Genomic DNA, 13,667 nt, shown 5'->3' with positions numbered 1-13,667 from the left:
TACTGCCACTCATTCCAATTAGACCAGTCTGGATTTCTCCCTGACCAATAGGGCTACGATTTTCACCACATTTTGAAATGTATTTTTTTAAACTAGGTAAGTCAGTTAAGAACAATTCTTATATACAATGACGGTCTAGGAACAGTGGGTTAACTGCCTTGTTCAGGGGCAGAACGACACATTTTTACCTTGTCAGCTCAGGGATTTGATCTAGCAACCTTTTGGTTATTGGCCCAACGCTCTAACCATTGGGCTACCTGCCACCCCATAGTAATTGAATATGATCTCTATGGTTCCTGCAGAGGGTAGGTGCTAGCTACTCTAACTGTTGTATTATTGGTTGTATTCCAGCAGGGTCCCCCACAGTATGGCCAGCAGGGTATAGGAGGATACAGCCAGCAGCAACAGCAACAGCAGGGAACGACCCCGGGACCCTACTTCAGCCCCCCCCAGCAGAACCCCACCGCCCCCCCTTCACAGCCCCCCTACCTGCCACCCCACGCCCCACCTCAGCAGGTAAGACATCGCTTCGGATAGAAGTTCACCTTATGCACAGATCTAGGATCAGTGTACTTTCCCCAAATATGAACATTTATAGTCATGGGGAAATGGAAAACTGTGTATGTAGATCAGTGTCTAAGGGCCACGTTGTTCTGTTCTGTAAGAACTGCTATCACAGAATGCTTTTCTCCCACATAGGCCTCTTGTGATGTGTATGTGTGTGTGTGTGTGTGTGTGTGTGTGTGTGTGTGTGTGTGTGTGTGTGTGTGTGTGTGTGTGTGTGTGTGTGTGTGTGTGTGGGCAGAGAGTCTGGCTCTGTCCCCACAGGTCTGATGAGTCGTCCATATTATTCATGAGGGCTATTTCTGGCGTTTCCTACTTCCCCTACTTTTGCACACACACACGCAAACGCAGTCTCACACACACACACACACACACACACACACACACACACACACACACACACACACACACACACACACACACACACACACACACACACACACACACAAGCACACACACACAGTGGGACCACCATTGGTCCAGGCCTCTCATGTTGATGCTGTCAGCCGTGTGGCCAGGAGGTCTGCGGTGGTTTTACTGTCAGCCAGAACTCTGTGTCTGTGTGTGTGTGAGTGTGTGTGTGTCTGTGTGTGTGTGTGTGTCTGTGTGTGTGTGTGTGTATGTGACTGTGTTTGCGTGTGTGTGTGTGTGTGTGTGTGTGTGTGTGTGTGTGTGTGTGTGTGTGTCTGTGTGTGTGTGTGTATGTGACTGCGTTTGCGTGTGTGTGTGTGTGTGTGTGTGTGTGTGTGTGTGTGTGTGTGTGTGTGTGTGTGTGTGTCTGTGTGTGTGTGTGTGTGTGTGTGTGTGTGTGTGTATGTGACTGCGTTTGCGTGTGTGTGTGTGTGTGTGTGTGTCTGTGTGTGTGTGTGTGTGTGTATGTGACTGCGTTTGCGTGTGTGTGTGTGTGTGTGTGTCTGTGTGTCTGTGTGTGTGTGTGTGTGTGTGTATGTGACTGCGTTTGCGTGTGTGTGTGTGTGTGTGTGTGTGTGTGTGTGTGTGTGTGTGTGTGTGTATGTGACTGCGTTTGCGTGTGTGTGTGTGTGTGTGTGTGTGTGTGTGTGTGTGTCTGTGTGTCTGTGTGTGTGTGTGTGTGTGTGTGTATGTGACTGCGTTTGCGTGTGTGTGTGTGTGTGTGTGTGTATGTGACTGCGTTTGCGTGTGTGTGTGTGTGTGTGTGTGTGTGTGTGTGGGAGGAGATGGGGGGGGCTGATTTTTTCTTCGTACACTACTTATACTGGAAGAGAGTGAGTCCACAGTTCTGAAAATGGAGGACGGGGCAGTGGTTAACCCTGCAGGCTTGGACATGGGGAGGCTGGGTTGAGTCAGTGTGGGGGGGCACCAGGATTTTAGTGAGAACCAGAGTTCAGAAGGATATGGCCAGAGAAAGAATGCATTCAGTCAAATAGACTAGAGGATTGCGTGGGTTCTGCCCCTCTTACAAGTTGAGCTGCATTTAAACTACTTTGGATTACACAGTCCAGCTGAGTCTTTCACAATGTGGGCTGGGAGGTTAGCTCTCTCTCTCTCTCTCTCTCTCTCTCTCTCTCTCTCTCTCTCTCTCTCTCTCTCTCTCTCTCTCTCTCTCTCTCTCTCTCTCTCTCTCTCTCTCTCTCTCTCTGCAGGCTGGAGCAAGGTGAGGTGGGTCAGCCAGGCTCAGGGCTATTTGGATTGAGGAATACTGAATGAGCCAGCCAGCGCAGAGCCTACGACCCACTGGGCACACACTGGTTAAATCGACGTTGTTTCCATGTCATTTCAATTCAATTGCGTTGAACCAACGTGGAATAGACGTTGAATTGACGTCTGTGCCCAGTGGGTTCAGCACACAGCCCACTACAGCACACAGCCTGCATGCCTTGGCCCCAGGATTACACTCCATACCTATTTGGGGCTCTAAAGATTTGGTGTGAAATATTATTGGCCAGTGGAGGATGTAGAGTAGTCTAAGAAGGTGGAGGTAAAGATGGATTATGGTTTCTGCAATGTTCCAATACAAAAGGAGTGTGTGTGCATGCACGCGAGCCTGTGTGTTTGTTTTAAAATAGAGAGAGAAGTACCTATGTTCCTCCTGACCTATGTTATTGTGGCTGTATGATTGGGAGCTCATCTCAGCTCCCAATCATAAAGAAAGGTCACCACTCGACCTTTTTACAGCATTCTGTGCCGATCAATGAAAACACACAGCACTGTATGAGAGATTAGGATGTCATTGTGGTTGTGACCCCTCTCTCAAGACCTCTACTTATCAAAGGATAGAAGTTCCACCCTGTGTGATTTGGGTGGTTAGCCGTTCCTCTCCACATCCATCAGCCCAGGTGAGAGGATATCCTTCGCTTGATTGAGTGATTGCAGCTTCTTTGACATCATATTTGCTGTGAAACCCAAGGTTCCTTCAGAAATGGCAGGTAGACTAGTAGTTAGAGCGTTTGACTAGTAACCGGAAGGTTGCAAGATTGGCTCCCTGAGCTGACAAGGTAAAAATCAGTTGTTCTGCCCCTGAACAAGGCAGTTAACCCACTGTTCCTAGGCCGTCATTGAAAATAAGAATTTGTTGTTAACTGACTTGCCTAGTTAAATAAAGGTAAGAAAAATATGTCTGTAATCTTTATTTTATAGCCCTCTGAAGGGCAAGTGCTCTTTATTGGACTATGTTTCACTGGCTTTCTGATTCTGACCTATCAGCTGTTGCTTCAAAACATCTCAGAAATACAGCGTAATTGATGAGGGGGAATGAAAACCATCGGTCTTTCTTATAGTCTCAAGTAATTCATGAATTGCTGTAAGAACTCCTAACAGCAGAGTTCCTCTGACTGGTGGGTTGCTAACTCAGTCATCTTCCACCTGCTCCCTGCCTTCCTGTCACCAACTGGTCTTATTCTCTCTACATCAGCTTTGATAAGACGAAACACTCTGACATGTTCCTCTCGGCCTCCCTCACTAAGAAGGCTTTTCCCTTTATGTGTGTGCTTGAGTGTTTGCCTTTCTGTGTGTGTGTGTGTGTGTGTGTGTGTGTGTGTGTGTGTGTGTGTGTGTGTGTGTGTGTGTGTGTGTGTGTGTGTGTGTCTGTGTGTGTGTGTGTGTGTGTGTGTGTGTGTGTCTGTGTGTGTGTGTGTGTGTGTGTGTGTGTGTGTGTGTGTGTGTGTGTGTGTGTGTGTGTGTGTGTGTGTGTGTGTGTGTGTGTGTGTCTGTGTGTGTGTGTGTGTGTGTGTGTGTGTGTGTGTGTGTACAACTGTGTGCTTGCTTCCCCAGCAGATAGACGGACACCTTTCCTTTTCCGGCTGCCATTCTCTTATCTTCCTAGGTAGCTAGCTGGTATAGAGTGTTTTGTAGTGACTGAAACATCCATGCCCAGGTTGCTACAGTATCTAGGTCCTTTATCTAACTGAAGGTTGCAGAGTGTGAAAGGACTACTCCACTGTGAGGATTTGTCCTGTTGTTCACACTGATACCAGGCAGAGCCATCGATTGGTTACACCTTAAACCATGGACTAAAACATTATAATTTCAAACAGATATATTTGACTAAAACATAATTTCAAACAGATATATTTGACTAAAACATTATAATTTCAAACAGATATATTTGACTGAAACATAATTTCAAACAGATATATTTACTAAAACATTATAATTTCAAACAGATATATTTGACTAAAACATTATAATCCCAAACAAATATATTTGACTAAAACATCATAATTTCAACCAGATATATTTGACTAAAACATTAGAATTTCAAACAGATATATTTGACTAAAACATTATAATCCCAAACAGATATATTTACTAAAACATTATAATTTCAAACAGATATATTTCACTAAAACATTATAATTTCAAACAGATATATTTGACTAAAACATTATAATCCCAAACAGATATATTTGACTAAAACATTATAATTTTAAACAGATATATTTGACTAAAACATTATAATTTCAAACAGATATATTTGACTAAAACATTATAATTTCAAACAGATATATTTGACTAAAACATTATAATTCTAAACATTTGTAGACGGTTATGTTTCTCTCTATTATACGTGGGAATACTTGGGAACAGATTTCCAAAATAAAAATCACTTGGAGCTGATTTCCCAGTGATTTTACAGTCTTTTATGTCCAAAAATTATTATATATATTTTTTATATCTATATATTTTTGCTCAGAAAACTTTGGGGGCCAAATAAAACCACCAGTTGGGAAACTCTGCCTTCATCTATGACAATGTGTAGTAATTTCTGAGGAGTGACAAACAAACATTTCACAATCAAGAAGTGTACTTTATTGCTCCTCCTTTCTTCAACGAAAGTGTCCAGTCTGTTCCTCTGTGAGACTGTTTATCTCTAGGGCTGTTTCCTGTTTCCTGTATTACTTCCAACTACTTCCTGTCTTCTCTCTGAGCTGCTGCTGACTCCACTCTGCTCTGCTGTGCTCTGCTCTGCTGTGCTCTACTCTGCTGTGCTCTGCTCCAAGGTTAATTAAAACACTGTCACATTGGCTGGCTGCCCGCCTTTATCGCTACTCCTGCTCTCGCTGCCACCCACGACCACCGATAGCACGCCACATGGCGCAGTGTACCCGAGGATGCCAAGGCAACAACTGACTGGGAGAGGGAGGATGGAGGGAGGGAGGGCGGGAGGGAGGGAGGGAGGGAGAGAGAGAGAGAGAGAAGGGGGAGAGTGCGGGAGAGGCAGGGCTATTCAAAGTTCAATGTCATTAATTGGTCAGCATTTGAATATTAACTGAGAACTCTGTTAATTAACTGGATAATAAAAGCGCTGCTTCGATTGGGAGGGGAGAGAGAGAGGAGGGAGGGAGGGCTGTGGAAATAGAGGGCATATGGCAGAGGAAGCCAGGTGCCAGGCGATAAGAGGGACCCATCCGTGGTACAGGTCTGGCCACTGTAATTTGCAGGAGCTGCTTTAATTGTCATAACCTTTTAAATGGCATAGTTTATCAGAGTCCTCTAAATGTCCCTTCGTATCGCCACGGTAACCAGCGCAGTGCTCCCATTGGCTGCCTGAAACAAGCACTTAAGCCTGATGAGTTTAGAAAAAAATAGAAAGGCAGAAAAAACGGTTAGTTAGATTTTGGGGGGGGTTCTGTTGGTTGGATTGGGTTTTTAGTTGTGTGTTTGCACATCTCTGCTGACTGACACTTTCTAATTGCGTGACTGAAATGCGTTCTGGTGTTTTTATGATTTATGTTTGTATGTACCATTGTGATTCAAATGCAATTGCGAGGTGTTTTTTGAAAGGGTTAAGACAGTCTTAATCACACTGGAAAGGGTAGTATTTAGCGCTCTGCACACCAGGGGCCTCATTTACCACAACATTTGTTGGGGGGGGGGTCCCTCCCTGGCTGGCTCTCTGTCACTGGGCTGGGTGATGGTTGTAGAGAGAGGAGGAGGCCCCTCCCTGGCTGGCTCTCTGTCACTGGGCTGGGTGATGGTTGTAGAGAGAGGAGGAGGCCCCTCCCTGGCTGGCTCTCTGTCACTGGGCTGGGTGATGGTTGTAGAGAGAGGAGGAGGCCCCTCCCTGGCTGGCTCTCTGTCACTGGGCTGGGTGATGGTTGTAGAGAGAGGAGGAGGCCCCTCCCTGGCTGGCTCTCTGTCACTGGGCTGGGTGATGGTTGTAGAGAGGATCAGTACTGCAGCGTATAGGTATGCACCGAGACACGCACACACTCACACACAATGGCAGAAACAGTCAAATACAGTCGGATATGGGTAGTGTATGCACACACACGTATCCTTTGAAAAGGGATCGCAACATATTAGTCTTTACATTAACCAAAATCTGTGAGGCAGTCAGTCAGTCCGTTGTCCTTTCTACTCTAGAGGGACTGCTGCATTGTCTTTCAGTCCTGTCTGATCCAAGCTGTCAGTTTATACTGAATCTAGTTTCTGCATTACAGGCCTTAATAAGAGCTGCCATTTTCTCCCTGGCAACTCCTCTCTCTCTCCCTACTGTAGTATTGTGCAACTTGCTGATTGCTTCAATTATGGCATCCCAATCTGAGGTGCCATTGTTGTCTGTGCTAATGATGTGCAGGACCATGAATATGGATGGCCTGCATCTCCCCTCCCCACTCCTCACCCTCTACTCTCCTCTACTCTCCTCTCCTCTCTGCTGCTGCCTGCCTGTCTTTGTCTGTCCCTGTTCCCTGTTCTCTGTCATGTCTCTGATGTGCTGTGCTTTGTGTACACAGACGTGCGTTTGTATTTATAAACGCCATGATTTTCCCATCCTCTGCTTTAAATATGAGCGCTAAAAATATCCCCCTCAAGAACAATCAGAAGCAGATACGCACACACACACACACACACACACACACACACACACACACACACACACACACACACACACACACACACACACACACACACACGCACACACACACATACACACACACGGTCGCACACACACACACACACACACGCACACGCACACGCACACGCACACACAGACACAGACACAGACACACACACACACACACACACACGCACACGCACACGCAGACACAGACACACACACACACGGCTCAGGTGAAGCAGACATGAGAGGACCCATCCTCTGGCCAGTGTGATTCAACTCAGTTTGGCTGTTAGAAGTGTCACTGTCTCTCTGTGGTTCTCCCATCACTCTTCTACATCTCCTGTGTGAAGTACACCACAGTACTGTGTTTATCTATCTGGTGATGCTCCGTATCGCCCACTCTTATATCTTTCTCCCTATTGTTCTACCTCTCTCTCTCTGTCTCTCTCTCTCTCTACCTCTCTCTCTCTCTCTTTCCCTCTCTCTCTCTACCTCTCTCTCTCTCTCTCTCTCTCTCTCTCTACCTCTCTCTCTCTCTCTCTCTCTGTCTCTCTCTCTCTACCTCTCTCTTTCTTTCCCTCTCTCTCTCTACCTCTCTCTCCTCTGCTTTCTCCATCTCCAACATAGTCTCCCTCCCTCCCTCCTTTCTGTCCTCTCTGTGTGAAGGGGTGACAGGCATGGGGAGGTTGCCCAGTGGAAATCCGAACTAGCTGTCCTCAGGGGGCCAGGGATAGGCTGGGGCCACTGGGCTTTTTAAAGACGTGCAATTAAGCTTCATTTTGAATGAATATTAATGGAATTAGTGGCAGATTGGCGGAGATCTGCATCTGTGACGGTGTGGGGATGACATTCGTTTGGTAGTCATGAGGCATGACAGGAGAGAGGCAAGGAAGGATGGATGGAAGGAAAGAGAGAGAAGAGGAGAGGGCCATGCCACTGAAAGATATGGTATATCTTTCATTTATGAATGCTTTCTATCCATCTCCAAGCCCAGACAAACAGCCTACTCACCATTTATCAGTCTATATATGTAATACTAACTCCTAACTCCCCATGGCTGTCTAACATCATTTCAGTCAGATTCCTGCATTCCCTCATGAACTTCAAATCCTTTTTTTCAATACCCTCTTTTCTATTACGCTAAGATGAAGCCTTGTTAAAAACAGTGTGTGTGTGTGTGTGTGTGTGTGTGTGTGTGTGTGTGTGTGTGTGTGTGTGTGTGTGTGTGTGTGTGTGTGTGTGTGTGTGTGTGTGTGTGTGTGTGTGTGTGTGTGTGTGTGTGTGTGTGTGTGTGTGTGTGTGTGTGAAGACAGGAATAAGTGTAGCTCCAGGCGTAAGGTGTGGAGGACTGGATGATATTCTAGCTGCTCATCAATAGCTTCTAAATTAGCTCAGAAATGACTATTTTCAAGAAAATGACAAATAATACATGAAGCAAAATTAGACTAACCTCACTTTGGCTGTACTCATTGATTCTCTCTCTCTTGCTCCCTCTCTCTCTCTCCCTCTGTCTCTCTCTATTGCTCTCTCTCCCACACTCTCTCTCTCTCTCTCTCCCACTCTCTCTCTCTCTCTCTCTCTCTCTCTCCCTCTGTCTCACTCTCAGTCTGTGTAATCTGAGGGAAATATGTGTCTCTAATATGGTCATACATTTGGCAGGAGGTTAGGAAGTGCAGCTCAGTTTCCACCTCATTTTGTGGGCAGTGTAGTGTGCTCATAGCCCGTCTTCTCTTGAGATCCAGGTCTGCCATACTGCAGCATTTCTCAATAGCAAGGCTATGCTCACTGAGTCTGTACATAGTCAAAGCTTTCCTTAAGTTTGGGTCAGTCACAGTGGTCAGGTATTCTGTGTACTCTCTGTTTAGGGCCAAACAGCATTCTAGTTTGCTCTGTTTTTTGTTCATTCTTTCCAATCTGTCAAGTAATTATCTTTTTGTTTTCTCATGATTTGGTTGGGTCTAATTGTGTTGCTGTCCTGGAGCTCTGTGGTGTGTGTTTGTGTTTGTGAACAGAGCCCCAGGACCAGCTTGCTTAGGAGACTCTTCTCTAGGCTCATCTCTCTGTAGGTGATGGCTTTGTTATGGAAGGTTTGGGAATCGCTTCCTTTTAGGTGGTTGTAGAATTGAACGGCTCTTGTCTGGATTTTGATAATTAGAGGGTATCGGCGTAATTCTGCTTTGCATGCATTATTTGGTCTTTTAATTTGAACACAGAGGATATTTTTGTTGAATTCTGAATGCAGAAGTTGTATTTGTTGTCCTGGCAACTGGACCTTTTTTTGGAACACCATTATTTTTGTCTTACTGAGATTTACTGTCAGGGCCCATGTCTGACTGAATCTATGCAGAAGATCTAGGTGCTGCTGTAAGCCCTCCTTGGTTGAGGACAGCACCATATCATCAGCAAACAGTAGACATCTGACTTCAGATTCTAGTAGGGTGAGGCTGGGTGCTGCAGACAGTTCTAGTGCCATCGCCAATTCATTGATATATATGTTGAAGAGAGTGGGGCTTAAGCTGCCATTTTTAACCTCACACTTGTTGTTTGTGTACATGGATTTTATAATGTTGTATGTTTTCCCCCAACACCACTTTCCATCAATTTGTATAGCAGACCCACATGCCAAATTGAGTCAAAAAGCTTTTTTTGAAATCAACAAAGCATGAGAAGACTTTGCCTTTGTTTTATTTTGTATGTTTGTCAATTAGGGTGTGCAGGGTGAATACATTTTACATTTGCTCAGTACATTGTTTTCACTGAGGAAATGTACGAGTCTGCTGTTAATGATAATGCAGAGGATTTTCCCACGGTAGTTGTTGGGGTCAAATCTGTCTCCACTTTTGTGGATTGGGGTGATCAGTCCTTGTTTCCAAATATTGGGGAAGATGCCAGAGCTAAGGATAATGTTAAAGAGTTTAAGTATAGCCAATTGGAATTTTTGATCTGTATATTTTTGCATTTCATTGAGGATGGTCCCGTGTGGCTCAGTTGGTAGAGCATGGTGTATGAAATGTATGCATTCACTACTGTAAGTCACTCTGGATAAGAGCGTCTGCTAAATGACTCAAATGTAAGATGTATAGCATCAACACCACAGGCCTTTTTGGGTTGGAGGGTTTGTATTTTGTCCTGTAGTTCATTCAATGTAATTGGAGAATCCAGTGGGTTCTGGTAGTCTTTAATAGTTTATTCTAAGAGTTGTATTTGACAACATATATGTTTTTGCTGTTTGTTCTTTGTTATAGGGCCAAAAAGATTGGAGAAGTGGTTTACCCATACATCTCTGTTTTGGATAGATAACTCTTTGTGTTGTTGATTGTTTAGAGTTTTCCAATTTCCTCAGAATTGATTAGTCTATGGATTCTTCAATTACACTGAGCTGATTTCTGACGTGCTGTTCCTTCTTTTTCCGTAGTGTATTTCTGTATTGTTTTAGTGATTCACCATAGTGAAGGCGTAGACTCAGGTTTTCTGGGTCTCTATGTTTTTGGTTGGATAAGTTCCTCAATTTCTTTCTTAGGTTTTGCATTCTTCATCAACCATTTGTGACTCACCACCTAGATTCGGTCTTATGTAGAAACATTTGAAATTGTGTTTTTTACATTGGATAAAAGTAGAGACTAAGAGCTACAAAATGGTATATCATACTGCATTGTTGAGGAACAATGGGAACGTAATTCTTGGAAACTTGTAAACTCACTTTTGAGAAAATGGCCTTTGAATGTTTTGGTATCTAGTGAAGAGCTCTTCTTTGTCTACACCCATTCAGCATCGTTCACACCCTCTTAAGCTTTAGCCCCACCCATCTTGTTCCGCCCTCGGAGTGTTCAGAGCACAGACTTGATGCTCTGGCCGATGATTTGTTTACCTATGGATGACATGAAAACAGCCTTACCAGCTCTGATGGCAACAATTTCATTACGCTTCTTTGCAGACGTTTACTGACACCGGCCATATTCAACGCGGGATGTACACTTTAGCTTAAGACAACGTGTAAAATTACACGTCACGTAATGTTATCTAACGAGCCAGCCAGCTAACATTATCTAGCTAAACAACAATGAACATAGTGCCAAATCATGTCATTACTACACTGCATGAATATGCTGGGAGCTAACCAACCAGGTTCAATGTTAGCTAGCTAACATTAGGCTGCAACTAGCAAAGCAAACAGCTCTGGGATACGAATAACAACGTCAGCTAGGGAGCCAGCCAGCTAATGTTAGCTAGCTAGCTAACAGTACACTTTAGCTTAAGACATGTAGCTAGCTAGCTAGGTAAACAATGAACTTAGCTAGGTAAACAATGTGTAAAATCACACGTAACGTTAGCTAACAAGCCAGCCAGCTAACCTTAGCTAGTTAAACAACAACGAAAATAGTGCCAAATCATGTCGTTACTACACTGTATGAATATGTTGGGAGCTAACCAACCAGGTTCAATGTTAGCTAGCTAACATTAGACTCTAACTAGCAAAGCAAACAGCTCTGGGATACGAATAACAACGTCAGCTAGGGAGCCAGCCAGCTAACGTTAGCTAGCTAGCTAACAGTACATTTTAGCTTGAAATGAAACCACTTTCTGTCAAAATTAGAAACATATAATATCTGAAAATGTAGCTAGCAAACTCTAGACCATCTTACCTGTATACATCATCATGCATGATGGACGCGTCTCCCTGTCATGGATGCCATGCCACAGTTGCCCTTAGTTTGAAGATGTAACCTGGAAGCAGGTTTTTTCTCCATCTCTTTAGCTATCATACTCTAATTCCACTGATTTTAAAACTTGATCCTTCAGAGAGTGGAGAGCAATACTTGCCTATGCAGCTCCACTACACAATACATTTTAAAAAAGCCGCGTTTGACAGGATTACCAACACAGACTGACCAGCTCAAATAGACAGAAGCCATCTATCTGGCAGACCAATCCGAACTCTTCTCTCGGCATGTCCAGCCCACTCATTATCTCAGCCAATCATGGCTAGTGGGAAGGTTGCTGACTTTTTCTATGGCTTAAAAAACAAGGATCGTAATTTAACAATTGTATTCGTATTTACAGATGTCATACAAGTTTGTTATTAAGGCACATGAAAGTTCACATGTTCGAGAAAGGCATTTCGGCCAAAAAACGCATTTGGATCGAAACCATTTTTTACGTTCAAACGGCTCTCCTGTGAAGTTGTGACTTGCTACATATGCCTAGTTTCCTGAATCGGGTCACATTTGTCATTATTGTTAATTTTCTTCAGTTTTCTGTTTGAAATTTTTTGATTTGATAGGGAAGCTGAGAGGTCAAATATACTGTTTAGGTTTTCTACTGGCAAGTTTACACGTTCACTATTACAGTGGAATGTTTTGTCCAGGATGTTGTCTAAAAGGGATTGAATTTTTTGTTGCCTGATTGTTTTTTGGTAGGTTGCCACACTACTTTCCTTCCATCTATAGCATTTCTTAATATTATTCAGTTCCTTTGGCTTTGATGCCTCATGATTGAGTATTGCTCTGTTCAAGTAGACTGTGATTTTGCTGTGATCTGATAGGAGTGTCAGTGGGCTGACTGTGAATGCTCTGAGAGACTCTGGGTTGAGGTCAGTGATAAAGTAGTCTACAGTACTACTGCCAAGAGATGAGCTATAGGTGTATCTACCATAGGAGTCCCCTCGAAGCCTACCATCGACTATGTACAGACCCAGCGTGCGACAGAGCGGCAGGAGTTGTGACCCGTTTTTGTTGGTTATGTTGTTGTAGTTGTGCCTAAGGGGGCAAATGGGGGATGGAATGCTGTCACCTCCAGGCAGGTGTTTGTCCCCCTGTGTGCTGAGGGTGTCAGGTTTTTGTCCATTTCTGGCATTTAGGTCGCCACAGATTAGTACATGTCCCTGGGCCTGGAAATTATTGATTTCCCCCTCCAGGATGGAGAAGCTTTCTTCATTAAAGTATGGGGATTCTAGTGGGGGGATATAGGTAGCACACAGGAGAACATTTTTCTCTGTTAAGATCATTTCCTTTTGAAATTCTAGCCAAATGTAAAATGTTCCTGTTTTGATTAGTTTAATAGAGTGTTAGGTCTGTTCTAAACCAAATTAGCATTTTCCCTGAGTCCCTTCCCTGTTTCACACCTGGTAGTTTGGTAGATGGGACTACCTGCTCTCTGTAACCTAGAGGGCAACCAGTGGGTCCATCTGCTCTATACCATGTTTATTGTAGGATGAGAAGTTCTGTATTTCTGAAGTCCAGGTTCCTGCTCTTTAGGCCAAAGGCCTGGGATATTCCAGGATGAGATAATGAAAGCTTTGTGTTCCATAAAGTGTCCAATGTTGTTAGTTGTGTGGTTTGGCCTCAGACCAGTAAGTGTGAGCAGAGCCTGCTGAGCATCTGGTACATGCCATTGGCTTGGGCTAGTGTAAGAGTGGGGGTTGGTCCTGTTTGCCTGCTCATGGCCTGGGCGTATGTGTGACTTTCATGTTGAGGCCCTCTTTGCGGGAGTGGGGGGCATGGGGTGGGCAGGAGGGGCATAGGTCTGATCTGAGCAGGCCTAAATGGGGTGTGGGCATGGTTGACTTGGGGGGGTGTTGATTGATTGGGGTGGGGGTGTGGATGTGGCTGGTGGTGGGGGTCTTGCAGGTCTGAGAGAGTGTCTCGCTGGCCTGGGCGGGGTGTCTATTGATCTGTAGCTCCTGTGTGTTGTGTTGGGGCTGTGTTTGATGGCGATGTCCTTTAGGGTCCAGGCAAAGGTGGGCACTGCTGCCTTGTATAGGTGGACCTGGACGCAAAGACTG

General features: G+C 44.5%; 1 long non-coding RNA gene across 1 annotated transcript in view; it reads left to right on the top strand.

Moving 5' to 3' along the window:
* Positions 1-475: 475 nt before the first annotated feature.
* The window catches only part of LOC115186137 (uncharacterized), a 17,588-nt gene continuing 4,396 nt past the window's right edge, over positions 476-13,667 (top strand). The window contains exon 1 of the long non-coding RNA XR_003875609.1: positions 476-516. This is a non-coding gene — a long non-coding RNA (uncharacterized LOC115186137). The remainder of the gene's footprint in view (positions 517-13,667) is intronic.

This window comes from Salmo trutta, unplaced genomic scaffold (genome assembly GCF_901001165.1).
Source record: "Salmo trutta unplaced genomic scaffold, fSalTru1.1, whole genome shotgun sequence".
Classification (NCBI taxonomy): Eukaryota; Metazoa; Chordata; class Actinopteri; order Salmoniformes; family Salmonidae; genus Salmo; species Salmo trutta.
The sequence above is the reverse complement of the archived record's forward strand: the minus strand, read 5'-3'. Positions and strand labels throughout refer to the sequence as shown.